Genomic DNA, 19,374 nt, shown 5'->3' on the forward strand with positions numbered 1-19,374 from the left:
AGGAAGAGAAGTTGCTTTCTGTGTGCAAATGTTTTGTGCATTTTCAAGGAACTGTAAGCTTAAAAGGAAGAGAGGTTGCTTTCTGTGTGCAATGTTTTGTTTAGCAAACTGTCATCACTGTGCTGTTGAATTTGAAAGGTGTTAGTAGCACAACAGCTGGCATACTTGGTTGTGATACAGAAGGTTGTGGGTTTTAATCACACACCATATATTTGGATTGCAAATCGTGGCTTGTACTTTAAAGGGAAGTGAAGATACTGCGGTGGTGGTGCTGCGGTAGCGTTGTCGCCTCACAGTTAGACGTTGCCCGTTCGATTCTCAGTTAGAGCGTCTTCTGTGTGTCAACATGCATGAATGGGCGTTCCTTCACTGAAGGCTGTGTGTTAGGCCCAGTATGCCAGCACATAAAAATCTACTGCCAATCATTAGCGGACTGGAGTTCCGCTGTGGCGACCCCTAACCTGGAAAAGCCAAAAAAAAACAAACAAGAAACAAACTTTAAAGGGAAGTGAAGGTGCTGCAGCCCTGAGTCTGTCCTCCTTTGGATGAGATGGCTAGCAATTTAGAATGTGTTGTTGTTTTCCCATCCATTCCCTACTGCAACAGTGCCAGCTTGACAATTGTTTTTTTGTTTTTTTGGTTTGTTAATTTAACATAAGGAGTTTACTCTTCAAGGGCAGCAGACATTCAATTTGTAGATGAAGCACTGACCTATGAAGTTGTTTGCAGGCACCAACCTCTTCATTAGTTACAGATCTTTTTAATGTGGAATTTTTCAAGTGATGTTTAATTCTGGAAAGATTTGGCATTATTGACTGATATTGGTGGATTGCAATGACAGAAGTTTGAGTAGCATTTTATAGCTGAAAAGTTCGAAAACGGGCAGTTCTGTCATTATTGGTTCATAAATTTTGTTTCATTGCTTACTGGAAACATGCTCAAAACTACAAATTTAAAACACACTTTAACAAGTATTGTTGTATTCTACAAAGAATATAATTTAATATAGTTAGAACACATACATGTAGGCATGGATGGTCCTAAAATGTTTGCAAGGGGCCTGTGGTTTGAAAACAGCCCAAAGGCAAACATAATCCACTACCGGCCAGATGCATTATCTTTGAATGTGGGTTTCAATGCTGTTGCAATGATTATGAGTTTCAAGGGCAGAGAAGTTTAGTGTTACTATTGTCTGTTTCATTGTGAGTCTATCAGTGTTTATGCTATAAAACATGAAATAAAAGTTTTAAATTAAATACAAATATGTTTAATCTTTGCAGAAGTAAAGAAGAAAATAGTATGTACACTGACGGGTTTCAACAGTGTTTAGGGTAACTAGGGAGAAGGAGCCACTGGATGGCTGCAGGGTTAGAGAGATGCTGGGATTGTTTTGTGGGCAAGGGGTTGTTGTGTATATGTGGGAGGGGCCTGCTCCATTACCCTGCCTAAGGCCCCATTTGACCATGATCTGTCTCTGATAGCAGTAGAATTTTTTAGAGCACAGATTTTGAAAACAAGATGGCAAGCATTAATTTTACTTGTAAAGACTTGTTAATTTTATAAAAAGCTTTAGGAAAGCTAGTAGATCACACACACGATGCACACATGTGCACACATGCGCGCGTGCACGCGCGCGTGCGCACACACACACACACACACACACACACACACACACACACACACACACACACCCACACACACACACAGATGCACATACATGGACACTCAACATACACATACACACACAAAGAAAATTTGTATAACTCAGTTCTTGTTGAATCTGTAAAGGATAGCAATATATCTCATAATGTCATCTGCAAACATCATAGTCCACGGAGACTCCTGTCTGATCTCATCTGTCAACCAGTGCATCACCATTGCAAATAAGAAAGGGCTCAGAGCTGATCCTTGATGTAACCCCACCTCCACCTTAAATGCATCTATCAGTCCCACCGCAGACCTCACCGCTGTCACACTACCCTCGTACATATCCTGTACCACTCTTACATACTTCTCTGACACTCCTGACTTCCTCATACAATGCCACAACTCCTCTCTAGGCACCCTGCCATATGCTTTCTTTAAGTCTACAAAAACACAATGCAACTCCTTCTGACATTCTCTGTACTTCTCCATCAACACTCTCAGAGCAAACATCGCATCTGTAGTGCTCTTTCCTGGCATGAAACCATACTGCTGATCACTGATCATCACGTCACTTCTTAACCTTGCTTCCACTACTCTTTCCCATAACTTCATGCTGTGACTGATCAGTTTAATCCCTCTGTAGTTACTACAGCTTTGCACATCACCCTTATTCTTAAAAATTGGTACCAAAACACTTTTTCTCCATTCCTCAGGCATCCTCTCACTTTCCAAGATTTCATTAAACAATCTGGTTAAAAACTCCACTGCCATTTCACCTAAACACCTCCATGCTTCCACGGGTATGTCATCTGGGCCACCAACCTTTCCATTCTTCATTCTCTTCATAGCTATCCTTACTTCATAGATTTATAGGTTCATAGGTTCATACTAGGCTATCTGCAACTATACCCATTATTTTGCTGTGCCTCTGTTGAGCAGTGACACTGAGGTAATCCATCCATTGGTCAAGATTTCTCTTGAACAAGGCTGCTCTGCCTCACATATAGTCTTTGGGTGATCTTCCTCCTTGCTAATTCATTTTACTTCATGATTCACTATCCCTACATCATCCAACCTTCTCTCCCTCTCATTCTCTTCATTCATCAACAACTCAAAGTACTCTTTCCATCTCCTCAACACACTCTCCTCACTTATGAGTATGTTTCCCTCATTATCCTTTATCACCTTTATCTGCTGCACGTCTTTCCTAGCTCGGTCCCTCTGTCTAGCCAATTGGCACAGGTCCTTTTCTCCCTCCTTAGTGTCCAGTGTCCAACCTTTCATACAACTCTTCATATGCCTTATCCTTAGCCTTCGCCACCTCTCTCTTTGCCATGCACCTCATCTCCTTATACTCCTATCTACTTTCTTCATCTCTCTGACAATTCCACTTCTTCTTTGCCAACCTCTTTGTCTGTATACTCTCCTGTACTTCCTCATTCCACCACCATGTCTCCTTGTCGTCCTTCCTCTGTCCAGATGTGATACCAAGCACCTTTCTAGCCGTCTCCCTTACTAGCTCTGCTGTAGTTACCCAGCTATTTGGAAACTCTTCACTGCCAGTCTAATATAATGATTTCACATTGAATATTTGTTGTAATTCATGGTAGTGCCATTTTCAATTAGCACAAGAGAACACTTAAAGTGCACATGCTTAATATTTTAACTTATTAGTTGGAAATGATATTAATCGCTAGAATTAATAACGATCTGTCTATAACAAATTGAATCAGTTGCAATTGCAGACAAAATGGCACTATTGTATTATGAATTAAAACTACACCTCTTTCTCTTTTATGGCTTCTGTTCACATATAAATGTTAGTTTGTGTCACAGTTTGCTTCTCAGATGGTTTGGTCTTAGAAATGTTTCTGGTAGTATATGTATATCTGGTTTATTGCTGTCCTTCCTTGCCTACAATCATTCGTTCTTATTACATGTTGGCATTGTGGATATCTTGAAATGATTTCGCTTCAACCCCAAATGAATAATAGTGGTTGAAAAGAGAAGCAGCAGAGCATTCGTGCCTATTTTAGTGATTTGGGAAATAATCAGGGATTGTGGTTGTTCTCTGTAGACTTCTTCTTCGTCTTCTTTCGGCTTTTCCCGATTAGGGGTCGCCACAGCGGATCACCTTGTCCGCTCATGACTGGCAGTGGAGTTTTACGGTATTGAGTCACCAGCCCGGCACCCAACCTTCCACAGAAGGCACACACTCACACCTATGGGCCAATTTAGAGTGTCCAATCCACCTGCAGCATGTCTTTGGGATGTGGGATGAAACCGGAGCACCCGGAGGAAACCCACGCGACCACAGGGAGGACATGCAGACTCCACACAGAAGGCACCCCAGCCGAGATTTACTCATGTAGCACTGAAACGAGTTGATATTTAGATTAAGTAATGTAGGTGGGGTACTCTTGTTGGTATAACAGTAGCAGGTATCCTTATTTGAAATTTGTATATGTTATGGTGAAGGAATCAAAGAATGGCAGATGGTTATTAAACATAGTGGGAGCCAAACACAAAAGTGATACAGAATACCTGTTGTAATGTATAGTGCATCACATCTTTACTCTTTAATCTTTAAGTACCCCCTAAGGACAAGCATGCATGCAGGACTCAGTATGAACAATTACATAATCAACATCCGATTAAATTTACCTAAATGTCAAAAACATTTGGAGGTCTCAACTCAAACCAGCAACACTCCAAGGTCATGAAAATCTAATTTTTTTTTTTATGTGAAGGGCAAGAGCCCTTTGATGTGGGAGAAAGCCTCAACATCAAAGATATAATTGCTTTACTTATTTTACATTTGATTACTGGGAATATTTAACTGGGGAGCACAGACCCATTTTCAGTTGTGTGAGACAACACAAACTTAGCGAAAAAGTAGAAAGTGAGGAAAAATGACATTCACCTTCTATAACTACTCTGACTCTAGTGTCAATTAAACAAATACGTCTTCCTGGTACAAATTTCTGAGCACTGATTAACTGGGTATCAACAAACAGTGCACTTCCCTGTGCATGCACAATGTCACATGACTCTAGTTTACATCTTCAGTTGCTGCCATGAGAGAAAAATGTGATGTTGTCCACTGTAGTCTCCAGCATATGTGTATTTCTGTTCTGCAGGATGGAATATTGCAAAATTAATCTGAACCAAAACAGCAACATCAGTCAAGCATGATTTTGTGGAAACGTGGAAAGACTTTCCAATTCACAGTGGTTGTGTCTTGTTTACTATTCTTAACAAAATGTTATCCATTTCACCTTTCCCTGACTCAAAATGAGAGGGTTAGGATGAGATAACAAAATGGTGAAAATGTGTAATATTGATTCTAGATCACTGGAAGAATTTTCATTAAAAGAGAGCATGTCTCTTGATTCAACATGTTTACGAAACAGCTTAATAAGGGATATTATTAAAAAAAAGTGATGACATTACTGCAAAATGAGTGAAAGAAGAGAGTTAGAACACTTCACAAAACAGCATATAAATAATGAAAATGAACTTTGAAAAACAAAGCTACTGCTCAACCAATAAAGTAATGCACTGTACAGATGGAAAGGTCACCACTGTGAATATATGGGAAAAAAATGCATAATTCCTTTCAATTTCTACCATATTTTTTGTGAACATGTGATTCATTTACCATGGTATTTATTCACACTGTCTGCATTGTTGGTACAACAAGGTAAATTGGCAGAATATTGGAAGCAATTGGCACCAAAATTCGAACATTGTTTTTAATACAACTATAAACTGTAAAGAGGTACAAGTCACAATGTTCTGTCTCTTATCTTAAGATTACTCAGTTAAGGTATTTTTTATGCTTAGTGTTATTTTTGAAAAGCAGAATAATGTTGTTGTCTTATGAAGACAGATTTCAGCAATATCATTAGAAAAAAAGAAGTAGCCACTAATTTTAACATTTTTCACCAGAAACCAGGTGTCACGGAAGTGTGCTAATGCATATGTGATTGATAAAATGCAGATAAAACTGTGACTTAGTTGAACTACATGCTTCAGAAGAAACTACAACATGAGAAGAATGAATTACATGTAGAAAAGTTGTCTATGATATTAAACATGACAAAATAAGAAGTAAAACTTTGTAAGAGGCTGAAATAATTATGGAATATAGCTATGAATAATATATGTTGAGCAACAACATTAGTCATAATTCATATGAAAGAGTTGTTTGAGGAATTGGGTGCATGCAAAATTAAAATGAAGCTAAAGTATATTAGTACTGTACAGAATAATTCTGTTATATCATAATATAATATGAAAAATTCTTCAGACAGTGTTGCAACAATGGAGCTTACTGCTAAGCATAAATCGGATTATGAAGTTAAAAATGAAAATGTTCTGCATAGCAAACAACATTTTGTTCAAGGTTTGGCTATCAGCATGATAAAAAATCCATGTCCACTATTTAGTAGAGAGAGCAGAAAATGTGGGCTTCTTAGTTATTTTTTTCAGCATAGAAGTTTAGGAAAAAAATGGAGAAAAATGTTTTGTAAATGACTACCAGAAATAAAATGGACCATTGTGTAATTATTCCCTTGAAAAATTACCTGGCTTACTCATACATGGAATAATGAATGTATTTGTGAGAAATATAATTGATACTTGTGTTCAGAATGTGTGCACTATTTCTTCACTGGACACAGACATTTTCCAGTCCTGTTAGTGTAAAAAGCACTGGACTGAATTGAATAGAGTATTGTTTTTAAAGGAATTGAATAGCATTTCATAGCGGTCTATGTCAACAGATATCTATGACTGTTTTGAGTGTACCCCCTAAAACTTTCTAAGGACTTGGCAGGACGTCCAAATCAAGTGAAATTAAACCAGCAGGGAAGCTACATCTGTATTTTATTACTGGTATTGCAGGCAGAGAGCCTACCAGCATTAGCATATCTGACATATGGGTGGAACCATCATCAGTAGGACAGACTGTTGAATTCAGGCATGACTGCCAGTATGCAATCATACCTACTTTCACTCCATCCAAGAATTGTGATGGGCATGCATGATCACTAGCTTCCAAGGAATTTGGTCTATCGTTATAAATACAGCAATGTGGGCCATCTATGAATGAGTTTATATAGTACACATCCATGCATGTGTGCAATCTCCAGCTCCCTTCCTCAGAATCATAACACCTAAAGTACAGCTAAATGTTTATGTAAAACTAAGTAGTGAAAACAGTCTGGATTCCCAACAAGTGCAGTCTGTAGTGCCTCATCCTACTTACAGATGGAGCTGTCACTTCCTCACCAAATCCCATTCACTTTTTAAGACAGTTTTGTACATCAGCAAACATCATCAGTATACAATGCTGGCATATAGTTCATCAACACAATGCAATTCTTCACATGGAATTGGATGTAGTGCTTTGGATGTTCCCATTAGCTTACAATGAATGGCGAATACCAAGCCCCGTTCTTATAAACTGGGCATGGACTGCTAAGTGTTCCATGACCAAATCCTTTTGGAATTTGTGAGTGATGCTTATCTTTGCCTTTAAGTGACTAAGTGAACATGATTTTATATGGCAGCTTTATCATAATTGTTAAGCAGAAATTGTCTTTTTTTTTTTTTGAGCAGGATGTATACATTAATTTCAAATATTATTCTGTATACTATTTAAGACATTGTTTTAGAAATGCGGATTTGGCACTATAACTGCTGCTATTATTATTATTATTATTATTATTATTATTATTATTATTATTATTATTGCTACTACTACTCTATTTACATTTCCCTCATTTTGTTGCATTTTTCTGTGCCTGAATTATTATAGTTCACAAAGTATTCTAAGTCTGATGTGATCCTTTCATTACTCGTGAACTGCAATGTGGTGCGGCAGTTAAAATACAGAAGACAAGAGATGTTAACTGGGATAAATCAGTTACTGAATAGCTAGTGCCTCATACAGTCTCACAGCAATCTCAATAGCCTACAAGCTGTTAATGCCTGAAGTTGTGCTGTCTCAGTATAAAATTGTACACTCCGCTTTAGAGTCCTATAAATGCATACAGCTGTCTTCAGCAGAGGTTAGCAAAACTCAAGAAGAAAAACTTCAGGGCATACACAATACAGTTATTGGCTGAATTATCTAAATGTATGTAAGGTGAGAAGTAATTCAACTATATCTGGGATATTGTAGATGCCTGTTCTTTACTATCATGGAATGATCACTAACTGTGAAGAAGATATTTTTTGCAAAAGAGTAGATAACATGAGAAATAATCCATGAATCACAGGCCGAAAATCTTTTCATATTCTGAGATGCAGAATATGTCTTTGTAACCAGTCTTTACAATGAAAAATTGTCTCTAGATAAATAAGACAAATTGGATCATTAGAGATTTAGTAATAAGAAGGCTGAGTTGGAAGAAGGTCATTTGTCTTTTGTTTAACTCTAGAAATCAGACTTTGGAATGGGATAATAATGCAGTAATTTTTAGACGATATATTTACTTGCAGTTTTTTTCTTCTTCTATTCCTTGAAAACTTTATAAAACAATGGAAATTATTATCTTTATGGTGGCTAATGGTGTCTGTAACTGAAAAGGTTACAGATCATTATGTCAAAGCTTTAAATATAAAACTTCACTATAGACATCCAGCAGGAAAATTAATGTAATTTTAACAAGCAAAAATTATTATATATTAGGAAAAGATGATAAAACTGAAAAATATTGGTTGCCCACAAACTTGTCAGTACTTTCTTCCATAATAAAATAAACTAACAAAACAACATACCGACATTTTTACTCTTGCTGGCCACAGCTAACTGAAACAATCTCATTAATAAAGTGTTGCAGATGTGGTAATGACACTTCTGTGATAAACCCTTTCCTTGTTTGCCACACCTAAACATATTAGAACACAGTCCATGTGGAATTTCAACATTTTTGATAGACACTGAACATCCAATATGATTTCCAATATAAGTTTAGTAAGCATTCACTATGAAAAATAAAGATTTGTGCCATATTTGACTAACATTAGTCTAAATGTTTATCAGTAAAATGTGCACTCATATTCACACTAATTACAACAAATTGTGTTTTGTCAAATAGAAATGCAAAATATCGAGGAATGCATATAAACAAATAAAAGTTTCTTCTAGTACCATGCGGAACAGAAACAGTGACAGCAGTTAAGGACTAAACCACTCCTGGTGGTATCATATACAGACAAGATAAACTAATAAATATGGAATTATTTTCCTATGCACAGTTTAAATGGAAATATTATACATCATAGAAATGGCCTTTCTTTCCATTGTAGAAAGCCATTGTGTCACACTTTTTTGTCCCTCCCCATTGCATATCATCCTGCACTTGTGCTCCTTTGTGTCCCCAGTACTATTCCCTCAGAGTAGGCAGATTGAGTGGGAAATAAACAAAGAGCAGAATGTCAGACATCAGATATGATGCTGTATATGTAGAGGATTTTTTGAATGCCCTCATTAAGTGGCACTACTGAAGTCAAGTACAGCATTGTATATAAGGTCGATCAACTCCAGCCCTATCAGCAATCTCTTTTGCAATCATTGCAGGTAGCCCATTGCTGTTAGGGTATCTAATCACAGAATGAAATTTCTCCCTCCCCTAAATCCTTTCCTCCCAAGGTTGGTTGAGCTGACAAAATACATCTCTACCATTCCACCTCCTGTCCTCTTTAGTAACTGACCCAATATTTGCTCTTGGGTCCCACTGACCTCTCCATTGACTGAGACACTAATGACTCTTGGGATTTATTACAGGAATTACTCTGAAACATACACTTCTACACAGATGCTTATCTGTGAGGAACTCAAAATTATGGTGGTTTCAGACAATGATACAATTAATTGATCAAGAAAAAGCACACCACTTGATAGTGATGCTCAGTTCTGCATATTCTTCTTAACCTCTCTGGAAATATAAGACAATGTTTGCCTGTTTTGTTAACTGAAATAATATAGTGACTAATTAAGTAAACATTCACATGACAAGTACAGAATCAGTTTCAAGTCTGGTAGCTCTGTTAGCTGTTTAATGTTATTGCAAGTAATTATTCTAATGTTAATGCTGTGTATTAGAATGTCATAATGCTGTTTCTTAGAAAACACTTTGCTTTCAGTAAAACAAAAAGCTGTTAAAATGAGTGCTAAAAAGATGAAAAATACAGATGCCAATTCAAATAAACTTAAGCCTTTTTGGAACATTTTCACACCCTGCCAAATGTCCATGTATCACATTACTCGATGCAATGCCCGAGTCATTTTCCCATGCATGTGCGCAATATCATGCACACACACACACACACACACACACACACACACACACACACACACACACACACACACACACACACACACACACACACACACACACACACACACACACACACACACACACATGCTCGCTCATACAAACACACACACACTTACACAAGACAACACATACAGTGGCAGACACACACACATACACACACACACACACACACACACACACACACACACACACACACACACACACACACAAATCTACACACATGAGCACACACACACACACACACACACACACACACACACACACACACACACACACACACACACACACACACACACACACACACACACATACAGACACACTCTCATCCAAGACAATTCATACATCTGCAGACATGCGCACACACTGTCAATCACATACACTCATTAACACAATCCCCACCGCTACCTGTCAACTGACACCTACCTGATTTTATATTTTAAAGCAGTCTTCCTCATTGACTGTAATGGGGGAGTGCAGCTTTTCAACCATGTTCATTAGTAGGACTGTCCATTTTAATTTCCCACACAGCTGCATAAGTGCTTACCACAGGCATTTTCAGGGGGAGAGCCCATGGATAGTTAGCACAGGCCTCTTTCCCAGGAAGCCTCATTAACATGTAGCCTAGCAATGGAAAGTGAAGAGCACTCTGATCTTACAGATATGTCCTACTAAAATGTCTGTCTGTTTCTAATATAGTACAGTTTTCTCTGAGGATCCATGGTTTGTAAGGTTGCTTGGATAGTTGATAAACCTTGAATAGGTTTAAGAAATATCAGAAACTTTGTTGTCTTTTTATTAAGTATGCATTTACTATGTTGATATTAAATTAGCTGTTTTGCATGGAATATTGATACTGCTCTTATGTGTTTTAAAATTAATGGATTTATTCTTGGTATTATTGACTGTTCTTTATTATGGATGCTACTCAAACCCACATTACAAGGCCTACTGTTAAGACTTCCTTTCATTAAACCTCAGGAAATGTAACATTTGATATGTATAACATCTTGAGACACTTGCTAAGATCTCTTTATCTTAAGCATTACACTCTGTGGTATTTATCTTTTTTACTGGATGACAATATTCACAGGAAATGACATCACAGTTCCATGTGCAAATCTGAAAATAGCCAAAAGCATGTGTCTATAACAAACAATTAAAAACGGGGAAGTTCAAGATATATGCTGAGGTTAAAAAAAAGGCATTTTAAGAAAATGGTGTCTGAATTACACTTCTAGAGAACTTTAAAGCTTTCTGTGATAATCCTTATTTACTTTTATTTCTGAAAGAGTGTGATAGCTGGAAATTGAACTGATCTGCTTCTTTCATCCAACGACTTTTCAAGACCACCTATAGAGTGTGGCACTGTCTTGCTAACAAGTTCAAATGAGGCTCTTATCTGAACTATAAGCTACTGTGATTTAGTACTGTGTAGCAATTATTCCCTTCTTGATTTGTGGTGAGTTGACAACATCAGAAGTGTCATTGTGACTGTTGATATTTCTTTGTAATATTCAGTTATTTTAACTGCCTAAAATATAATTTCGACTGCTATGCTTTTATCACTTTTACATCACATTACTGAAAGAAACCACAGAAACTGTGGGAAAAAAAAACACAGTAAAATATAGAATGAGAAGAATGCAGGTGTTTAAGGATCAGCAGAGATTACAAAAATATGACAATTTACATTTTGCAGAAGGACATTTATTGCGGCTAGTAGTTAGGGAAAATGTAACAAATCATTCCAGGGAACTGCTTTTCATTGTCAGTGTATTACTCATGGCAAAGTTAAGCATACTGCATTACACATCACACCCTAATCTAACATAAGCAAATATTTCCTTTTCTTTGAGATCCAGCAAGTCTCCTTTCAGCAAACTTTACATTTGATGGTACACTGTCAATAAACCATAATTTTGTTTTTTTGTTGCAACATATAGGAGTTTTAGATACCATTCTGTGTTGCCAATTAAAAATGCTGCAGCATAAAATGTCGAACATCCTATAAAGCTGTTGTCTGATTAATGGAGCACTTTAGTTTTGGCTTTTCTTTGTGTTGCCATTCAAATTATGACGCAGCATTTAAAGCTGTTAATTATACCATTTGAGCTTTTCTACCTACTCAAGATTTTTAGGCCTAATATTTTGTATACTTTATAAAAAGAAGTCTCTCAGACCTTATGTTTCCCCAGTTTGTCAACCGTTTGTTCAGTCTCATTTTCATTGTATATGGGTCATTATGCTTTCTGTGCCCCCGTACTGGATGTAGATCTCAGCATCGTGATGTCAAAGTTATTGTACTGTACACTAGCATTCCATGTAATTTTCTGAAGATGTTAGGAAACTACAGAAGTGCATATATTTTAATGGTGACAGCTCTGTATGTGTACAAGTTCTGAGGATCAGATGGAAGAACATTAATAGTGTCAAACTTTTTTTACAGCTAGAGCCTTAAGTGTACACCTTGCTGTACACCTTGCTACAACAAGGTTATTTTTCTCTCACCTTAATAATTGCAGTCCAAGTCTAGCGTATATGAAAGTAATTAATAAGAATGAACAAGGTGTTTATACAACATATTTATTTATTTATTTGACATATGTTTACCAGGAAAGTCTGACTTGGAACAAGCCAATTTTCAAATGAGATCCAGGGAGAAATGCTCCAGACACGTCTTTGTAGCACGAGGGAAACCAAAGTACCCCGAGGAAAACCACACAAATGACATACCAACTCCAGAAAGAACACACCCTTGCTGAGCATTGAACCAGAAAACCTCTTGCTATGAGGTGATAATGCACACTGCTGCACCACTACACCATCAGTGAAAAGATAGACAGATATATAGATATATAGAGAGGTTGACATATAGATAAATATGTGTGTACGTATTACGTATATGTATACATACATACTTGATAACATTCATTTTTCAAGTTAAAAATTTAATGAAAATGCAGAAAGGTAATGTTCATTCTTTCATTCATTTAACTTTCTTGTTGAAGAGAGGATGGGTAGTATGTTTAAATATTTCATGGTTCATTTCCTTAAGAATTTAGGGTTAGCTTCAGTGTCACGGACCACATGGTACAGGGACATGCTATGAAAGATAAACGAAAAAGTCCTGTTCATAATTTAGAAATAAATGAGTAGCTGAAATGCAAAGTGATATGTATCTGCGCCTGTTTTATATGGTCTAAACAGCATGAATTTTACAAGGGACGCAGTTTATAAATATGCTATACAGAAGCAGTCTAGAGAAGCTGTGTAGCATTGTAATTAAAAAGTCAAAAGAGCAGAGGAAAGTCTACTCTGCTAGTGATAAAACTATGCTTCTTAGCTCACAGCCTCCATTCAAACAAATGCATATTCAAAGTTAAGCCGGCTTTCTATCATGATCAAATACTAAACACTATAGATTCCAAACTGCTCACATATGTAGCAAAACAAAACAAAACATAACAACATATATATATATATATATATATATATATATATATATATATATATGTATATATACATGTGAGTATGTGTGTGAGTCCACTTCACATGACTGAAAATGCAAAATACTGAAATTCATTTGACTGACCCCACAATCTTAAACTTTGAAAATACTGAAAACTCATTTGACTGAGTTTCATTATACTGAAAGCTTACAATGATCGTAGTCTCAGTCAAATGAATTTCAGTATTTTGAGTTTTCAGTCATGTGAAGTGGATGCATATATGTATATATAAAATATACACACACACAAATATATATATATATATATATATATATATATCTATAAAGAGAGAGAAACATATCCTTATATATATATATATATATATATATATATATATATATATATATATATATATATATATACCTATAGATAGATAGAGAGATAGATAGGGGTCCCTATCAGATAATCAAAATTTTACTTGCCTGAAACCCACTTAATCGAGATGAAAACACGGAATGTTCAATTAAATGAATGTTCACATCACTGGATCTATACACAGGGAAGAGAGACAGTTGGCCAACATGGGGAAATTTGCCCTTTTCCCCACTGTCGTGCAACCTCAGAGTTAGCATATTTAGTTAGGGGTGTGGGGGACACAGCCAACCTCATTGGGAGGGGGTGTAGATTTGACATACTGTAGTGTGTATGTTGGTTGAATGTTGGCCAGCTGTCTCCATTTACTGTTTGGAAATCTGGTGATGTCAACATTCGCTTATTTGAATGTTCAGTATTTTCGTCACTGTTAAGTGGGTTTTGGGTAAGTGAAATTTTGATTATCTGAAGTAGACCCATATACATACACACACACACACACACACACATATATATGTGTATATATATATATATATATATATATATATATATATATATATATATATATATATATATATATGAGTCTACTTGATAACATCGACATGTGAAAACACTGACAACGAAATCAACGACACCACAAAACCGAAAGTACAAAAACACGAAACTTCACATGCCCGACAAACCACAATCCCGACAATCAACAAACAAAACAAATCCCCTGTCCAAAAAGCACACACACAACACAAGCACACCAAAAACCTTACAAACCTACACTAAACCTTACATACACAACTATCTATGCACTAACCTTAACCCAAACTCTAACCCTAAGGTCCACCACTATGCACAGTCACCTAACCCGCGCCCTATCCCTAACTCACTTAACCCGCCCCTAACCCTACAGTCTGTCACTATGGCACACTCACCTAACCCGCGCTCTAACCCTAACTCACTTAATCCGCCCCTAACCCTAACCCCATACTTACCTTAACATGTTGGTGTTCTCAGCGTCAGGATTTTCAACTGTCGATCATTTCTGTTGTCGATCTTCCGGTGTTGGTGTTCTCGTCGTCGGCGTTTTGCAGTTTCGGCATTATCAGGTAGACCCATATATATATATATATATATATATATATATATATATATATATATATATATAGATAAATAGATATATGTATATTTGGTTTACTATTAAAACATCGAACATCAGAACATAAAACTATCAAAAATGCAGTTTACATGTTCGATGTTTGGAATACAATGTAGGGTGAAACATTAACATTAATGCAGCAGAAGTAAAATTCGACTTCTGCAGTCCAGTGTCCCTTTTGCAGCACTGCGTACGGACCAGGTCCATACTGTACAGCACTGATAGTCATGTTTTTGCAGATGGCAAGCCCCCCTGCACCCCCACTGTGGGAGGCTGGGTACCCCACACCCCCTGCCACTTATATATTCCAAATCTGATATTGCACTACAGTGCAGGAAAGGATAAATCTCCATATCTGCACTGTCCCAGTCTTTGGTCTTCCAGAGTTGACATTACCACCTTCTACCAAATGGTTTTCTGCATTCCCAATACCAAGGCACATTCAACATACTGATAGTACACCTATACATATATATATATATATATATATATATATATATATATATATATATATATATATATATATATATATATAGAGAGATATATATACAGAGAGAGAGAGAGAGAGAGATATCTAAATAAATGATAAATAAATACTGAAAACACACAGAATACCAACACTTACTATAATCCAGCACAATTAAATACAGAAGCATATTACCCTTTAATTATATGCAGGGGGGCAAGCCCCCATTTGCCCCTACATCCCTTCTACTAAGATATATCATCTATGAGATTGCACTTCACTGCACTAAGTGCAATCTCGGAGTTGATATATTTAAGTTGCAGGGGGTTTGGTGGGTGCAGGGTGGCTTGCCCCCCTGCTTATACTTGGAGAAGAGTAATATGGTTTGTGTTTTATTTGTTTCTGTATGTACTTGTGCTGGAATATAGTAAGTGTTGGTATTCTGTGTGTTTTCAGTATTTTGAACTTTTGAGATTTTGATCTCAGGATTTTGGGCTTTAGGATTTTCAGCTTTCAGGATTCTGTAGCGCTCATATCCATCTATCTATCTATATATATATATATATATATATATATATATATATATATATATATATATATATTGCACACACACACACACACACACACACACACACACACACACACACACACACACACACACACACACACACACACGCGCACACAGAGCTAGGGCACATACACATCACTTAAATGTTTTATTGTCATATGTGTTATATGTGGTCAGTTCTTTTACAGCAACAAATAGATAGCATAACCATTTCCATGGGTAACAGTGAGCTGTGTTAACAGTACCAGGTGCCAATTGGGCCCATAGTGTGACAGTTTGCATATCATTTATTGAGCGTAAAGTCACAATTTACCTTAAATGAACAATGCAGACATGGCTAAGGAACAGAGAACTGTAGCTCAGAAATGTTTTTGAATTGTACTGCTCATTCCAGTACATTAGAGCTTCCAGCAGAGACCTTCACTATACATATATTGGTCTTTACTGCATGAAACACTTTATAATAAAATCCTTTGTGTCTGCATGCATTCATTATGGCACAGTGCGATTGTACACTACATAATGATCTACTCTTGCGCGTTCTCTGCATAGTCATAACCTTCCTTTTTCACAGTTCCAATAGTGACTGTGCAGTGCTGCCCTTTATTATACCCTTCACATACATGCATTCCTCATGTAGTAACTTGAAGATTGTTATATGTTTGAAGTTTTAAGGATTGTCATTATGTTGTCATATGAATATCTCTCACATGATGTGAGTTGTATGGCAATTGTATCCCCTGCAGCATATTTAGAATACAGTGCAGAATGTTCTAGCATTCAGATCTGCTCTTTTTGCAACTGCCACTTGCACTGTCTGCAACATAAGCCTACAGACACTGATACTGTGAAGAATTTAATTATGCTAACTTCTCTTTTTTAATTTCTCCAAGTCCTTTGGGTTTCTAATACTGTGATGGGAATGGACCCCATTCCTAAGTCAAAACATAATTAAAGTACATGAAATTCATATTGTTTCAATCTTTGATGTTAGCCAGAAGTGCTTTTCACAGCACTTGTAATGTGCCCAGTAATGACTTCTTTTACAATTTGTATGGAGTTATATGTATCGGCAACATATCTTAGTATAATTGTAAATTCTTTTTTAGAAGAACTGTTGCACCTACTACTATTGGGCCTATCTGTGTGGCCTTCTTCCACATTGCCATAATTTCTGCCTGCAAATCATGGTATTTTATGACTTTATGTCTCTCTGTACGTAAGACACTGTAGTCACTGGGTATAGCAATTTCAATGATCAATGCTACTTTCGTCTTCTTTTCCTGGACTACTATCACATCTATTTTTTGAACTGTTGGTAATAGGTGAGCCCATGTGATATAAACATCATCATTTTCTATAATGCTCTGTGGCTCATGTTTCCAGTGTTTTTCAGTTGCTTCAATATTATAATGTTTGCGCAACCCCCGGTGCAACATTCTTGCCACATTATTATGCCTTTCAGAATACAGTCCTTCTGCCATTAATATATCACAACCAGCAACAAGAAGTGCAGCTGTTTCCATTTCTGTTTAACAAAACCTACATTTGTCTGTTTCGCCCACGTGTTCAAAGGACTTTGTAAACCAACATGTATGAATTCCACTATTTTGAGCTGCAAATATTAACCTTTCATCTTTTGGTTTAAATGTACCTCTCCTTCACCATTCCTGCATTCAGTGCTGATCGGCATGAGGTTGTTCCAAGAGTTTGTTATACTTGGAACTACATTTATGCATTTTCCACATTTATTGCCTTTTCATCTGATCCTTCACCTGATATTCTTTCTTTTGTTTTGTTTTTTTTTTTTTGGCACATTCAGTTGCTGCCTGATTTTTATCTACTTATCTACTTCTGGTTTGATTTCCATTCCTGCTTGATGCTGATAGGCTTCTGCTAGACTAAGCAGGGAAGTCATCTTAGATTTATTCTCCTCATGTTTTAAAATGTTCACTGTGCTTGGGTATTGTAAGGTCAGCAGATATGTATGCAGTCCCATGATTGCAGATCTATACATGTAATCAATTTCGAGGAGACCCAGAACAGCTAATATATACTCTTGGTTTACAGTGATTTTTATAAATCATTTGATGAGCATGAAGCATCCTTCTTGTTTTCCTGTCCAATGTATTCAACACCTTTTGGGGCCAGTCAGTCACTCCAGAACTATAAGGACAGGAAGACCAAATTGGTTAATAGTTGGGAGTTCGTTCCTAGATGTCAACACTGTTTTTAGTATTCATTTTAGACTTCTAAAATATTCCTTACAAAGTTATTTGCATTTGTTCATATGTTATTACTGATCCTTCATCAGTTCCCAAATATTTATACACTCCCTCTTGCTCAAGTTCTTTCCTATCACATTCCTGTCCCAAACTGATGTTTTCTTGGTGCTGCGGCTTTCCTGATTTAAAGGTTCTTTTGCACATTTATAAAGACCAAATGCCATTTTTATATCATCTGAAAAAGTTTTGCCCACTTGCAGTTGTGCTTAAAGTTCCTTATCTTGTGGACTATACAGTATTAGCTCATCTACAGAAAGGTGGTGAGAAGTCTTTACATTTTGTCATTTTCTGGGAACCAAATTGTAGCAATGACCTAATCTGTCAAGTAGACAGCTTAATGGGTTAAGGGCAAGACAAAAGAACAGTGGTGACAAAAGAGTTACCCTGGAATATCACTGCAACATTGTTTGCTACTATTTCAATCTGGCTGCAATGTAACCTATCAGTGTAGGGTGTATCCTACATATTTTTAAGCACTCTTTTATCCATGAATGTGGGATACCGTCAAATGTTTTTTTTATAGTCTATCCGTGCCCCACTTAGATTCTTACCCTTTTTACAGTTTTCCATTATAACTTTAAAAATAAATGATCCTTTGTTCCATATGACTTTCTTTTGTTACCCTTTTATTCTACATCTGTGATTGAGATTTCTTCTAAGTGACTATAAACTCTGTTGACATCAGTTCCAGTGTATGTTTTTTTTTTCAAATATTTTTTTTTTCAATTAAAATAACATTTACATAATATTTTTAAATATCATTTTAAACAACTATATACAATATTTACAATAGTCTGGCTTTCAATTATATACACTGTATGTTATTAAATATAGAATTAACATATCATTTATCAGAGATACAATATTGATTATTGCAGAGTGTCCAACAAAGATATAGCTTTTTTCCAAGTATTATTTACCAATGGCCTGGGATAGATTCGTAGTTCTTTGATTTTTATTTCCATCAATGCAGTTGTCTTCAGTAAAGTGTAGAATTCTTCCAAGGTCGGGGTGTATTTGAATTCCACCTTCTGGTTATGCATTTCCTAGATATAACAAGTATTGTCCAAAAGAAATACATATTTG

At 36.4% G+C, this 19,374-nt stretch overlaps 1 protein-coding gene across 7 annotated transcripts in view; it reads left to right on the top strand.

Annotated features, from left to right (window-relative positions):
* Nucleotides 1-19,374, top strand: part of CNTN5 (contactin 5) — a 5,719,910-nt gene that overhangs the window by 789,281 nt on the left and 4,911,255 nt on the right. The gene's annotated exons all lie outside the window — the stretch shown is intronic.

Source organism: Protopterus annectens, chromosome 5.part0 (assembly GCF_019279795.1).
Source record: "Protopterus annectens isolate FY-2018-M chromosome 5.part0, PAN1.0, whole genome shotgun sequence".
NCBI classification, from domain to species: domain Eukaryota; kingdom Metazoa; phylum Chordata; order Ceratodontiformes; family Protopteridae; genus Protopterus; species Protopterus annectens.